Source organism: Eublepharis macularius, chromosome 6, assembly GCF_028583425.1.
Source record: "Eublepharis macularius isolate TG4126 chromosome 6, MPM_Emac_v1.0, whole genome shotgun sequence".
In the NCBI taxonomy this organism is placed as follows: domain Eukaryota; kingdom Metazoa; phylum Chordata; class Lepidosauria; order Squamata; family Eublepharidae; genus Eublepharis; species Eublepharis macularius.
In genome coordinates, this window is record NC_072795.1 from 34,735,912 (window position 1) to 34,750,414 (window position 14,503).

At 40.9% G+C, this 14,503-nt stretch overlaps 1 protein-coding gene across 7 annotated transcripts in view; it reads right to left on the minus strand.

The window, feature by feature from the left end:
• Positions 1 to 13,373, minus strand: part of MBNL1 (muscleblind like splicing regulator 1) — a 192,976-nt gene extending 179,603 nt beyond the window's left edge. For 3 of the 7 annotated variants that reach the window (XM_054983416.1, XM_054983414.1, XM_054983403.1), the window contains exon 1: positions 13,039 to 13,372. The gene's annotated coding sequence lies outside the window, so the exon portion shown is untranslated. Of the gene's footprint in view, positions 1 to 13,038 lie in introns of all 7 variants that reach the window. The other 4 variants (XM_054983417.1, XM_054983411.1, XM_054983419.1 and 1 more) reach the window with 3 other exon arrangements.
• Between the last annotated feature and the right edge of the window lie 1,130 nt (positions 13,374 to 14,503).

Below are 14,503 nucleotides of genomic sequence, written 5' to 3' on the forward strand. Positions count from 1 at the left end.
TATATTTGTTTATTACTGGTTCTTTATATCACTTGATTCAGTATGGCTTAATTGTTTTAAAACATAATGACAGATGGTCTTTTTTAATTTTAAAAATAAGCTTTTTTTTTTATTTCAGCCTCAGCAAAAGAGCCAAGGTAATGTAACCTGCAGCATTCATTACCACTCATGGCACCATATTGAACATAATTTTTTTCCCTCTGATGAAAATGTGCATGTCCACATGCAGACTTGTTTCTAAGCAATTATCTGCATTTAGTAATTGATCGTCCCAGAAAATGGTCTGAAGGTACAAAATGAAGCTCTATTTCTAAGCGTAAGTAGAATTTGACCTGCAAGTGTTTGATAGGAATTTTCTTTAGTAACTGTACAAAAGGTACTCAGAATTACTGGAAGAAGAGCAGGTTATACGGATAATACACCAAACAAAAATGTCGTATTATTTATATCCTACCCTTTATCCAAAAATCTCAGTTTGGAGTTTTAATCTTACTTTAACTCTGTGCGACAGAGCATCTTGCCCATAATTAGCACTCATCCACGTACCTCATTTCTATGTCCAAGTTCACCATTCTAAGGTTGCCTCACTGCAGAAGTTCCAAATCTTGCTAAACTTGCATGCATCCATGCATTCAACCACATATAGGAGAGTATGGACACCCATTAGAACATGAACATAAGAACATAAGAGGCACCCTGAAAGATCAGTGTAGGATAATCTACACTGGACTACTACACAGTGTAGTCCATCTACACTATTATCCTGTTTCACTTGGAGGACCAAAAATAAGAGCAAATAGACTGATGCCTTCCCATGATGTTGCCTCCTAGCACTACCATTTGATGTTTAGTATCCCCAGGCATGGAGATTCCTTGAGTTACCTTGGCTAGTAGCAACTAATGAATCTCTCCTTCATGAATATGGCTAATCCTCTTTTAAAGCCATCTGTGCCTTTGGCCATCACTATATCCCCTGGCAGTGAATTCCACAATTTAATTACTCATGGAAGGAAGAAGTATTTCCTTTGGTCCATCCTGAATCTATGACACACAATTTAATTGGGCATTCCTGAACTCTAATATAAAAGGAGATGAAAAGTTTTCCCTGTCCACCTTCTATACCCATGCATAATTTTACTAATTTCTAACATATCCCATTTTAAGAAAATGCACCCAAATACTTCTCGGTGTTGGCTGATCCTGTAGGACAATGAAACCACCCATTTTCTCATTTACTACTAGCACCTGCAGGTATCCCTAATACACAAATATGGGAAGTACTAATCTGATCAAAAGTCCCAAGCATATATGCCAGTTCATACACTCACCGGTATAAGTCACTAGTACATGTGACCCACATATGAACAATTTTTTTATTTCATTAAATTTGGGTTTTAAGCATTAAGAAGTTACAGAAGCTAACTGTTCAGCAGATGAGGGAAGAATTAATGAGGTGTTTGAAAATATAGCAGCAACTTAACTACAGAGGAGTATTCCTTACAAAAGGGTTTTTGCGCAATTCAAAGAAGGAATTCCCTGATATCCCTGTAAATGGAAAAAGCAAAACAAATATATGTCGTTCGAGCTATATGAGATAGCAAGCAACTCAGCTGGATGGTAAACCTTAGTTTTCAGGTCACTCTTTTTCTAGTAGATTCCTACAGTCTTTGCAACCTTCTCATTATTAATTTAATTAGCCTCAATTTCTTCCACTCTGTCCTTCCAAGACGAAAGGATGTATGCATACTGGAAGAACAGACGCCCTCTTTCCAAGTGCCCTCTTTCCAATTTTTCCCTAAACTTACTTAGAGCAATTAAAGAAATGTTTAGTATTAATAGGTTTGAAATTTCTTTTTTCCCAATTAAAAGGTGTTTTTTTGCTTACTTCGGCAAAGGTTAATGAATACCTTCTTCAGAAAATTTGTTTCCATTCTGCTCTCTAAATTGGAAGTGATTATTCTCTGTAAAATGAACAGATGCATCCCATGGAGGGATGGAGAAGACCTTGTTCATATTAAATGCTCATTTAAAAAATATTCAATAGCAGAGCTTTTGAAGTTCACATTTATAACCTCTCTTTCCATCTTCTGTCGATGTGCCCAGAACAGAAATTTAAAGCATGTTAAACTAAAAGTTACTAGTGATGTGTATATACATTCCCTCCCAGCTGGCCTAGGAATTGGCTGAGGTGATTATTTTCTAGTCACAGGCGCTATAGGAAAGAAACAGCAAGCAGGAACTACAACATGTTGGCTTCTATATTTTTTTTTCCTTAAGAACTTGTAAAGGTGGAAAACACTGCACTTTTTGAAGCAACTCCTAGACAGGCTTATCTATATCAATTTCTCTAGAAGTCAGTTTCATTAAAAGGGACTTAATCTAAATTACTGAGGACTGAGGTACTACATAACGAGATATAAATAAATACTTAAATTTGCTTTTCACCTTTGCTAGTATAAGTGCATAAAGGCTAGACTCTTGAACATACAAGTCCCAATACTTCCCTATTTAAAGCCTATACCTGAAAATCCTGTTGATTTTTGTGGTGCTACTAGACTCAAATCTTGCTGTTCTACTACAAATCAACACTACCGCAAATCAACACAGCTACTCACCTAGGGTTGCCAGTACCCCAGTGGGGGCAGGGGAAACCCCTACTCCCAATCCTCTGCCCCCTGCCACCACTAATCTGGCCAGTGTAGGAGGAAAAGGTGGGGGAACAAGCCTCCAGGGCGTACTCCCGGGGTGGAGCGATGTCACTCCTGGAAAGTGACATCGTTGCACAGGCCTGCAAGCATGCATGAGCTCCATACATGTGTAAAGAATGAAAATCAGGTGAGTGCTGGGTCCCCCCTCCTCCCAGGAGGGTAAGGGGACCTGGCAACCTTATACTCACCTGAAACTACTCCCATCAAAACTCTTTAGGTTCAACTCTGCACAAAAATTAGGAAAAGCACTCTATGTATGTTGTTGATAATATTTTATTTGGCTTTTTAAAATGATTTATGTTACAATCCAAAAGTTGGCATTACTTGGTAAGATCCATTATTGTCATGTGACTTAACACTGTTACATGTAACAAACACAGCCTTTAATCTATTCATCTTCTATCATATGAAGTCTGAAAGACGAGAACAAAGTATCCTCATATACTGTATGGGGAATGGCTGGGGCTGGGGCTTGTGGGCCGTTTAAAGGGCCCTGCCACTTGAAAGTGGGGATACCCCCCTTGCCGCCTGCCAGCTGATAGTTTAAAGGGACCTGCCGCTTGCAAGCTGCAGGAAAAGTTTAAATGGCCATTTCCTCGGGGAAATGGCCATTTAAACTGTCCCTTTCCCAATACAACCCAAACAAACCCGAACCAGTAACCAGTTCGTGGAAGTTCGTAGAAAGGAGCCTCCATGAGCCATGGTTCGCGAACCCCGAAACGGCCTGGTTCGTGTGTTTTTTTGGGTCATAATTGGATTCATGCCCATCTCTACTCCTGGCACTGGTATTTAGAAGTTTACTGCCTTTGAATGTGGAGGTTCCCTTTATTCACCATGGCTAGTAGCCACTGATAGGTCTGACCTCCATGAATCAATCAAATCCCCTTTTAAAGCTGTCTATGCCTGTGGCCATCATTACATCCTCTACTAAATATAAAAGGTTTTCTGCAATCACGTGGTTTTTCATTAAAGCAGTGTCTAGTCTAACCCTTGAACCAGTAATACTGGCATACATAGATTTAAGATGGTTTACAAACAATTCACATATTAAAGAATCTCTCCATGCTATCTGCTCCAGCTATCTCCAGGGACCATTCATCTGGACAAAGGTAGCAGTACTTGGTACTCTATAAGACAACAGTCCCTATGAAAGAGCACTATTCTGGCCAGCGGGAAATTCTTTCTGCAACTGTGCTACATGGCTCACAACTTTTAATATCAGGTCACATTGCACAGATTCCTTTTATAGCCTGATTCTTAACCTCACTAGAAAAAAAATAAAAGCTGGGGTTTGAAACTTATTTCTAGCATAACAATATAGATTCTGAATAATACATATGTCACAGTGGGTTTCCAAAATATGGAAAATGTCAAATTCTCATGGGAACACTGAAAAACCCAAATGAATTATATGAATGTCCAAACATATACAATCCCTCCATTTTTAGACACATACACTGAATGCTGACAGTTATACTGAGGTACCTGTCATCACCTACCAGCACATCTTTCTGTTTCCTGAAATTCACAACATTTGTCTGGGATTATCAGCATTCACCAAATAAATCTGGGGCACCTCCTCTAACAGATGCATAAATAGACTGATAGGGAAATTCATAGAATCATAGGGTTGGAAGTGACCTCTAGGGTCATCTAGTCCAACCCCCTGCACAATAACAACATTCAATTTATATACCACCCTTCAGGCCAACTTAACGCCCACTCGGAGCAGTTTACAAAGTATGCTATTATTATCCCCGCAACAAAACACCCTGTGAGGTGGGTGGGGCTGACAGAGCTCCTAGAAGCTGTGACTGACCCAAGGTCAACCAGCTGTGATATGTGATTTTTCTCCCTTCACAGCCATGGGAAATAGATAAGTAGTGAACTGAGTTATATCGGCATTAGTCTTCATACCATACCTCCACGAACAAGAGTATGGGGCTTTAATCAGGTGTACACCATATCCAAACAAATGTAGTACTACTTTTGAGCATGTGATGTTTTTCCTGTGTTGAAAAAAAAAGGCATGCGCTCACAATGCTTGTCAGATTCAGAGTCATATAATGAATGAGTAGGCCATCAGAGTCTCTCCATTTAATGTTACAATTCTGTACCACATGTTCTCCCATGTGTAGCTTTCAGTGAGGTGAAGAAGAAATATTGTTCCTGGCTGTTGGTGGAACAGAATCCCAATGTCCTTAAGAGCACTAAAATAGCAGCCAGTTGCCAGATCACCATGGCTCTTTACAACCAAATAGCTGCTGTAGCTTAGTGGTTAAGTGGCAGGGCTCTGAGTCAGCACTTTGCTGGTTTGACTCCTACTACTGCCATGTAGAAAACTGCCCAGTAGCACCTTTAAGACTAACCAACTTTACTGTAGCATAAGCTTTCGAGAACCACAGTTCTCTTCGTCATGCATCTGACGAAGAGAACTGTAGTTCTCGAAAGCTTATGCTACAGTAAAGTTGGTTAGTCTTAAAGGTGCTATTGGACTCTTTTCTATTTTGCTACTACAGACTAACACGGCTGACTCCTCTGGAACTATTGCCATGAACTCTGCAGGTGGCCTTGGGTAAGCCGCTCCTCTCAGCCCCACCTCCCCAGCTGTATTGTGGGGACAGTAACATTGACTTTGTTCACCGCTCTGAGTGTGGCATGAATCTGTTCAGAGGGCCGGTATACAAATACACTGTTGTTGTTTACTTTGCAAAATCATTTTTTTTCCTAATCTAACAGGTAATGGTAGAAAGTTGATGGAGTTTCTTCATTTAAGTTACAGGGAAAATATAATGAAAAGAGAAGAGGGGAAAGTAGTGTGATATAAATCGATCCTTCTGGACAGTTACCAGCTTCAACGCTAACTGTGAGACCTTGCTAATGTATGGGCAGTTTTAATGTTTTCATGGGCAGTTAGCACACTGATAACAACAACGGCAATGCTCGACTCCTATGCTGAGATGTGTTTCTATTTTTTTTAAGAAATAACCATTTTTAATTTATCACAAATGTTGTCATCTTGTAATTTTAATAGTTCACAAGAAAATACACAGAAATACACAGACCTTTCAAGAAAACACTGGGATCCACACTAGCACAAGCTCTTGAGACCATGGAACGAGATTTTTCAACTTCCTCCTCCTGTGGCATCCTAAAACACCATGTTCCTAGGAGTGCCCTCTACCCTAGATTTTGGTGGCCATTTCAGGCAGTTTACTGTGGTTTTTAAACCATTTTTAGGGAACGTACAACTTTTTTTTTCATCCCTGTCTTGGGGGGGGGGGGGAATACAACTTAAAAGCATATTTAACAATGCAATCCTAAACAGAATTATACTTTTATAATCTCATGAATTAAAATGGTATAAAACTGCTTAGGAATGCATGGTAACTCTCAATAATATGCCATTCTGGTCTTATAGGGCAAAAGGTGTTAAGAAGACCTGTCCACCTAATCATAAAGTTTTTACCTTTATTTTCCTACCACTTCTATTAAAATTCAAAAGGGTTGCTATATTTGGAGCAAATAAAAACAGTAGGCCAGAGGTATGTTTACAGCCTGTGTAATGGCTGCTAATGCCATATCCCGAGCTTTCTTTAAGCCTCCTTGTTCCAGCCACAGTCTGTTCTGTGCAATAATCCATCCCTTCTGGGAATCTAGAGTTTCAATCTATAAATTATGTCTCCTCTCAGCAACTCAAAATATCAACCATCCAATAATGCTGGTTAATGCAGGTTCACATGGGCCGAAAGATAAAATGTATTTTTTTTTGCACATGGTCATTGGGAAAAAATTAAAAATAAAGCACTGGGAAAAAATTAAAAATAAAGGTCTAATAAATTCAGCAGCAGCATTTGGTATGTTTGTTTAGACATTTTATTCAAATCCAATTTGGTGCTCAAGATTGTAACTGGCAAAGGAATAAAGCAGTGCGAAAGATAAGAAGATATTTGGGTTTCTTGTGCCACTATCTCCTTTTCCTGTATATAGTCTATGGACTGGTTCTCAGATGCATGCCCATTCAACCTTGATTACAACATTCGGAAATTATCGGCCCATGGGAATAAGCCAACACAGATATAATACATACGATACTTGCAAATCACATTGCTTCTCAATGGATTCACACACATTTGGTTATCATTCACTAACGGTACTATAACCATGTCTATGTAAACAAGCCTATGCCTTCTATATACATATGCTAACAATGCAGGCATCAAAACCTGGCCATCTTGGAGTAGTAAATCCATAGATTAGTATAATTAACAACTTAGTTTTTAAAAAAAAAATACTGAGACCACAATTCAGTTCTCCTACTGACTTCAACGACATGTATTTATGTAGCAAGGTTTTTCTACTGGGCAAATGTTAACCAGTGGAAGGCTGAAAGAAGTGGAAGCAGAGAGGCCAGCAAGACCCATTTACAGCTGAGATCACAATCATGTTGGTCTTCTAGTTCTGTCTACACAGCATACTATTGTATGCAGTATACTGCATACTGACTTGCATATGATTCACCAAGCACTGCCCTAAAAAATTAGCAGGACTAGCAGGACAAGTACCAGCACTACTTATCATCAGCTAAGCAATGTGGTAAAAGAGCTGCTTGCAGATTTGTATGGTCTCCAGGGTGGAGGGAATCCATAGGTTCCACCACGACAGTTCATTCTCCTCTTTCCCTCAGTTCTGTCCATTCCCTCTTCCTCATTCTGGCTGTATTTTCCCTTTCTGCAATTTCAGCTACCATGTTGTCCATCTCAGCTATCATGCTGTCTTCTGCCCACTCACTTTGCAACAACTCTGGAGGCAACAGAGCATTTCTCATACTCCATTTGGCCCCATCAACGTCAATAGGTTTAAAAGAGCAAGGAAGAGTCGCTGCAGTGCTTAAGGGGCTTTGGGATGGGCAAAGAGGGAGGCTTGGAATAGACAGCAAAGTGAAATTAACTTGCATTTTTGTTCCTTCAGACCCTGAGTCTTAGCCTTACAATATGGATGGGGGACTGTTTAATAGTCCATTCCTTGCTTGTCAAATGCAAAAGAAGACATTGTACCTATCTTCAGCAAGCTTTTCCTTCCTCAGTGTCATGCCTGATTACATGCCTGCCCTTGCTATACTAACCATCCTCCTTGATGCCGTATCCTGGATAGTAATGTCTGTCCCGAGTCATCAGATAGTGGCATAAAAAGTTATCCCAGATCCACCCTCACTGAAACCCAGAGAAGCCACATGTAAGTATACTTGCATAAAGCCTGCTCTTTCTCTTTAATGTTCAGGACACAGATTAAAACTTGTTAGACTTTGAGGCTGAAACTTCTAGTGTATCCAGGGAACAGGAACATATGCAGCTTTCATACAAGAAGTCCCAACCTACTGAAACAGGAATTAGATCTATCCAAGTATAATAGCAGTACAAGAAAGCCATTTTTAAAAGAAAGGTTTGGGGGGTTATTTTTTTAGTTAACAAGTAATATGCCCCTAGACAATTTACAATTTTGGACAATTTTTGGAACATTCACAGTAATTCATTGTCACAGTCACAACCCCTTTTCCAACACAAATTCTGAGGGATTTCCCTGCACCACATCAGGTGTAGTTCTACCAATTTTGCTGCATGCTCCATCTAAAAGGTGCCATGATAAATTCTCTGACACTGGAAAACATGGGAATCCATCAGAATTACAGAAATGATAAGAGCCAAACCAATAACACTTGGAACCCGTAAATTAAGAGAGCCATCCATATGAAAGTAGGATGTTCAACTACCTAACTCCAAAATTTTATTTATTTATTTTTTTAAAGTACGATGGTCACACAATGATTACTGAGAAACATCTGAACCCTGAACTCAGAAAAGCCTGGAGTAAGTATTAGATGGTATTTTATTATTTTAAATTCATACAGGGTTTGAACAATATGCAATGCACAAGCCTGCTATAGACTTTTGAAAATGCAGATGAACTTCTTCACAATAATTTTTCATCTGACTTGCATATATTTCCCAAGTTTTTTATAATATAAGAAAGAACTAAAACATCCTATAAATGGCCAGGCAGAGATCCAAAGTACTACACAACCAGTTCTCTAATCCAGGAGATCTTTGACCTTATGCTTCTAAAAAGGGAACCTCCTTAACATACCATGTGGCAAATGACTCTGGAAATGAAGAGTGTTTCAAAAGCAGTTTGTGACATGGCATGGCTGCATACTGGTTAAGAGTGGAGGAGGAAAAACTCTCAACGGGTGTATGTTCAAGTCCTTGGGCATTTCTAAAATAGCTCTTTGGACCTCGGCCATAAACTTTGAACCCTGTAAATGCCAAGAATTACCTCTCCAACATAAATATCAGATGGTTTTGATCAAGTTCACTGGTCTGTGTTTGAGGATTTCATCATCCCTTCAATTGTGTAAATACAACTCACAACTGGGTCACAGGGAACTCTTTCAGGCCACCAATGGGAAGATCAAGCATCAGCCACTGTCAATGCTCAGTCAAACAAGGCCAAAAGAGATTTCCTTTCACATAATCACCTGTAATATGAAAATTAAAATGGCCTCGTTGGGGCCTACACAAAAATGTACTGAATTGCTCCTCAGACACTCCCCTCAGGAATGAACTTTGAAGATACTATCGACTTTACCTTGACTGTAACGGCTGATGAAGAAATGGTTTCTCTATGAATACTTTTAAAAAGTGGACTCCAGAAATGATTATTCTAAATAAGAATGGAATCCAATTAGAGTATCCACAACAGTTACAAAATAGCCTGTTCTTACATTTTCCTCATAGTTACATAGTGAAGAAGGTGACTATGATTGACCTCTATTATTTCCCTCTTTTTCATTTTCAATTTTTTTTCTTCTAGCTGGCAAAAAGTCATATGGATCAAAAGCTGTCCAAAGGAAGCTGCTGAAGATACAGCAGACATGAGCCAGCAGTTCCATATATAAGCCAGTTCTCCTAGAAATTTCAAGGTGATGCAGATGGAGGTTTTGAAAACATACAGGGAAGCTAAGAGAGTCACATTTCCACTTTTTAATTAAGTTAACTGAGTGGTCTTGCCCCACGTCCCTTTCTTTTAGACTAAGCAACCCCTCACATTCCTTTTGCTAGAATAAAAATAACCTGTCCTACATCTTTGCCAGAGGATGTAAAAGAAATCTAACTTGCAAAGACCCTTGTACTTTATTAAATTCTTCCCCTTAACAGTTTGGCAATTGGAAACACCCCTAGACTTTTCCAATACACATAAAAATCCTGTATCCCTTTCTTGGTTTTTTTTTAATATCTGTTAATTTGTTTATTGAATATATTTATAATTTACCCTTTCTGCAAGGATAACGTGTATTGTTCTCCCCTATTCTCACAATAAACCTGTGAGGCAGATTAGACTAAGAAAGAGTGACTGGACAAAGATTACCCAGCAAACTTGAAGAATGGGGATTTGAACACTGGTCCCCTAGCTCTTAATCAAACATACTAATTACTACACTACACTGGTGCTCTCTTCACAGACAAACAGACAAGCATTTGCCATGAGGTTTAAACCAGTATAACTACAGTTACCACTAATCATAGTGCTCTCAAATTAGGGAATGAAACCAGGATGAGACCTCAGGCTCAAACTATAGCATGAGAGGAAACTGTAGCTATTGGTAACTATGGTTACTCAAGTTCAGATGGCACAATATACCACAGTTACCGCTAACCAGGAAAGGGAGGAGAAAGAGTGCACAAGTCTGAAGGGAAGGGGTGGGGTAGCAGAACATGAGGGCCTTATGATCACTAAACCACGGTTTTGCAATCAAGGAGCTAGGGTCTAAAGCAGGCCAGTGAGTTCCACAGTTGTATTGTTAACATTGTTAAGAAAAGTATTTTAAAGAAATAGACTCAATGAAAGCACTATATGTGTACTGTATTGATACTATAAGAGCATTCATGTATCATACACACACACACACACACACATAGAGAGAGAGAGGGAGAGTGATCCGTAGTCTCTGTCTGTCACTCTCTGTCCCACATCCCAGATCATTTCACAGACATGCCCCCTTTGTAGTCTATCTTTGAAATCTCTTGTCTTTTTGTGTAAGTCTACATAAGCTGCTCAGCCAGTCCAATAAATTATCAGTTAGTGCTTTCCAAGGGGAAACAAAAAGCACCTCTAATTTTGACAGCAGCATTAAAACAAATATTCTATTATTTATAAAACCTCAGAGTTTCTTTGCTCCTTGACCCTCAATTTACTATGAGCAGAGGAAGTAATTAACATGCCTCCAAAATCAGACTCCCTTGCAAAGAGCTGACAATTATTTTAAAATATCCTGTACAAGCAATAGAAACTATACTTCCCAACATGATGCCTCTACCCTGACGCCTGCTAATGTTGCTTTGTCGTGACCCCTTGAAGTGCCTTTTTCTAGTCTTCTTTAGTCATGGTGGGTAAACTGCAGATTTTGCAATGCGATTGCAGTGTCTCTTTGACAGACCGCTGAAAATTCATTAAGCAATATCACTTTCTCTCCATGTGTACAACTCTGAATCTTATCTTTCCTATGGCCAAAATTAACTAGTTACTATATTTTGTCGTCCCTCTCATTCATACGTCTTCAGATAAGTAGCCACATGCTTTCACTTATCTATCAGAACATCTTCATCAATTCTGGAATAATCTTCTGCCCATCCTGAACAATATGTAGCCGAGTGCTACAGTACTACATGACTTAGGAAATCTTATTTCAAGACATGTTCAAGAAGTCTAGTTCTTCTAAAAGGCAGGAAGAATTCCTCAAAACACGTTAAATGCATCTACACAAAGAGGTCAAATGTGGAATGCTCTCTCTCTCTTTCTCTGCTTATACTAAAAGGCCTAAACACCTTAAAAACCACCCTCTTTGTTGATCTTATATATATATATATATATATATATATATATATATATATATATATATATATATATATATATATATATATATATATATATATATATATATTCAAGTTGTCATAGATACTCCTGCACAGCTCCTTGATAAACTTTTTTTCTCTGTCTCAGTTTTAATCACACGAAACAAGATCAACATCTGCAACAACTGCTTTAACATTTAGAAGCTGTGGATCTAGGGACTGACTTTTAAAATTTTTTACCTGTGCCAGTAAACTACTTTGGAGCTAGCCCTGAACACTGCAGCACAGTTAAGAGTCCCCTAGAGAAACCTGAATCATAATATTTTTCTTATGATGCAGTACCATTAACAAATTCCTGCCCATTAAAGGAAACACAGATCTGATATCTCACACTTCAGGAATAAAATTGTAAAATATTTCTTATAGAGGCACATCATACCAATCCAATTGCTAGATGTCATATGAACAAATTACGTGTGTGTATAAAAAATAAGTGTACATAAGGGCAGTGATTTTTAAAATTTGTTTTCAAAGTAACCCACCTCCTTTTTCTTCTCCTCCCCCCCTTTTTTTTGCAGTGGGATCATTCACCCTGTAAAGTTGGGCAAAAGCCATAGTGTACCAAAATACAGCACTACCCAAATAAGGAAGCACAACTAAACATGTCGCACATAATTTATGGGCAATGGGCAAGGAATGACCCTCTCTGCACATATTAGGCTCACATATTTTTTCCTAATTTCAATTGAGACAGCAGACTGACAAAATAAATGAAATCTCATTCCCCCCCCCCGTTAAGAAAAAGAAGGGGGGGTCGTGTTGTGATCCTTGCGAAGAAGGCAAGGCTGACACCTCACTCTGGACCTTGTGGAGCCGGCTGCAGTGGCAGGAAATCTAGCTAAGGTGCTACGGACTCCCGGATCTCGCTCTGCTAAAAGTGTTCCGACCCAGGACTCGAAAGTCAAGCGCATCCAGTCTGTGGAGCTGCGCCGGGCTATAATAAGGGGCACGCCGCAAGCCAAGTTCAGGGGTAATTTAAGCTTGAAAGAAAAGGTCAGGGAGTGATGGGGGGGGCTTTCCGTGCACCTGCTCGGCCGGTGCCTCCCCAGTCTGTGTGCACGCGTGTGGGCAGACCGCAAAACTGCACTCGGAGGGACCCTGCAGAGAGCACATCCCCACGTCGGGCAGCACCGCAGCGGCCACCTTTCTGCTTTCCTTTTTCGCTCTTCGGCGGCATGAAACCCTAAACTATGGAAGACGGCAGAGCACTGCGGGGCTGCAGGCAAAGCGGCCACCTCCGATCCGGCTTCCCCCTTCCAGTGTAAAGCTACCAAGCCCCAGCACTACGAAGTGTTCAGGAGAGGAAACAAAATAGCAACAACAAGCGGGGAGGGGCGGGGGAGAGTAAAGCGCCCTCTTACCTCTCACATTGCTGTCCAGAGGCAACCATCAGATGGTAGACAGCCCGACCAAGGCATTGTGGGGGATCCGGGAGGTGATGGCCAAGCTTGCGGGAGGGGGAAAGGGAACCTGTCGCTCGCCTTGTCACCACGGCGTGCCCATCGCCCCCAAGCCAGCCTCGTGCAGCTGCAGTGCAAAAGCCCGTGGCCGACGGCGGTGCGCTCCCTTATCTGTAATGTCTGGTTTCCGCCGCCGCCGCCTGCGCTGCCCCTCCCCCGTTCAGCAAACCCTACCAGGAAGCTCCGGGCGTGCTTTGTGGAGCCCTGCAAGAACGCGCGGGGAAGGAACGGGGGGGGGGGGAAGGGGGCTGTTTGCACCGTCGACGCCTCCGCGCGCCGTTGCCCCTTCCTAGCTGCTGGCCAGGGCCGGCTGGATTCGAGGCAGGAAGGCGCCGGCGCGGGCTCGGCTGGCAGAATGCAGCGCTCGGGCGAGTTTTCAAGCGGCCTGGCAGGATCCCCTGGAAGCGGCTCTTGGTATCTCCCAGGTTTATATGTAAAATATGAGCGAGAAGAAGGGGAGGGCAAGCATTCTGGATTGTCGCGTAAATAAATCCCTTGCAAAGATCTCTTTCCACCGAGTCATCCCTGTGGAGTATTACTAGGATCCTTCTTATGATCATGTTTAGACCGTGAAGAGAAATCTGAAAGTTCAGACACAGGATACAATCCAACACTTTTGCAGTACTTTAGTAATCTGCTTAAAATTCACTGTAGGCTCTAAATTTCACTGTTATGTTGACAGATGCGCCTGGGTTCCAGTGGCTTCCCTTATAATAAAAAATGAGCCCTGCTCGAGTCTACTTGTGTTGCTTATTTTCATTTACCAGGCCTCCAGAAATGTCTCCGGGGCTGCGTTTCAGCAGGTTTTGCTTTCATAACATCTCAGGAGACTGTTAAGCGTGTTTCTGAACTGTACCATTTCAGCCTGCAAGCAAAGGGTCACATAATTAAATGCTTCTAAAAAACCCACTCTCATACTAGAGGCTATCATGTCATTGAGACAGATGAGCTACAACCCCCTTGCCTGACATGCTGGTTTTCTTCATGCATGGATTGTTTCTTCTAGGAGGACTATTTGGTTTGTAATGGTAGATTGAACTGCGGTTCGTAATGGTAGATCGAAGAAACATCTCTGAGTAAGTAAGTGCTCAGATCTTTTTCTGTTCCAGAATTTGCCCTTGTCTGGCCTAGGAGTAAAATGCGTATGTTTGCCATGAGATCGCATTTTACAAGACTTCGTCAGCAACTTTCCTGAATGCAAGTCCCAATGTAGCATATTCTCACACTTTTTATTCAGGGAATCTAAGGGTGTTGGAATCTAAGGGTGTTGGAGCGTATGATAAACATACAGACTTTTGCACACCATTTGTGGAAACAGGCAGGCAGGACAGAAAGCAGAGGACAGTCTAGTTTTTAAAGTTTCAGC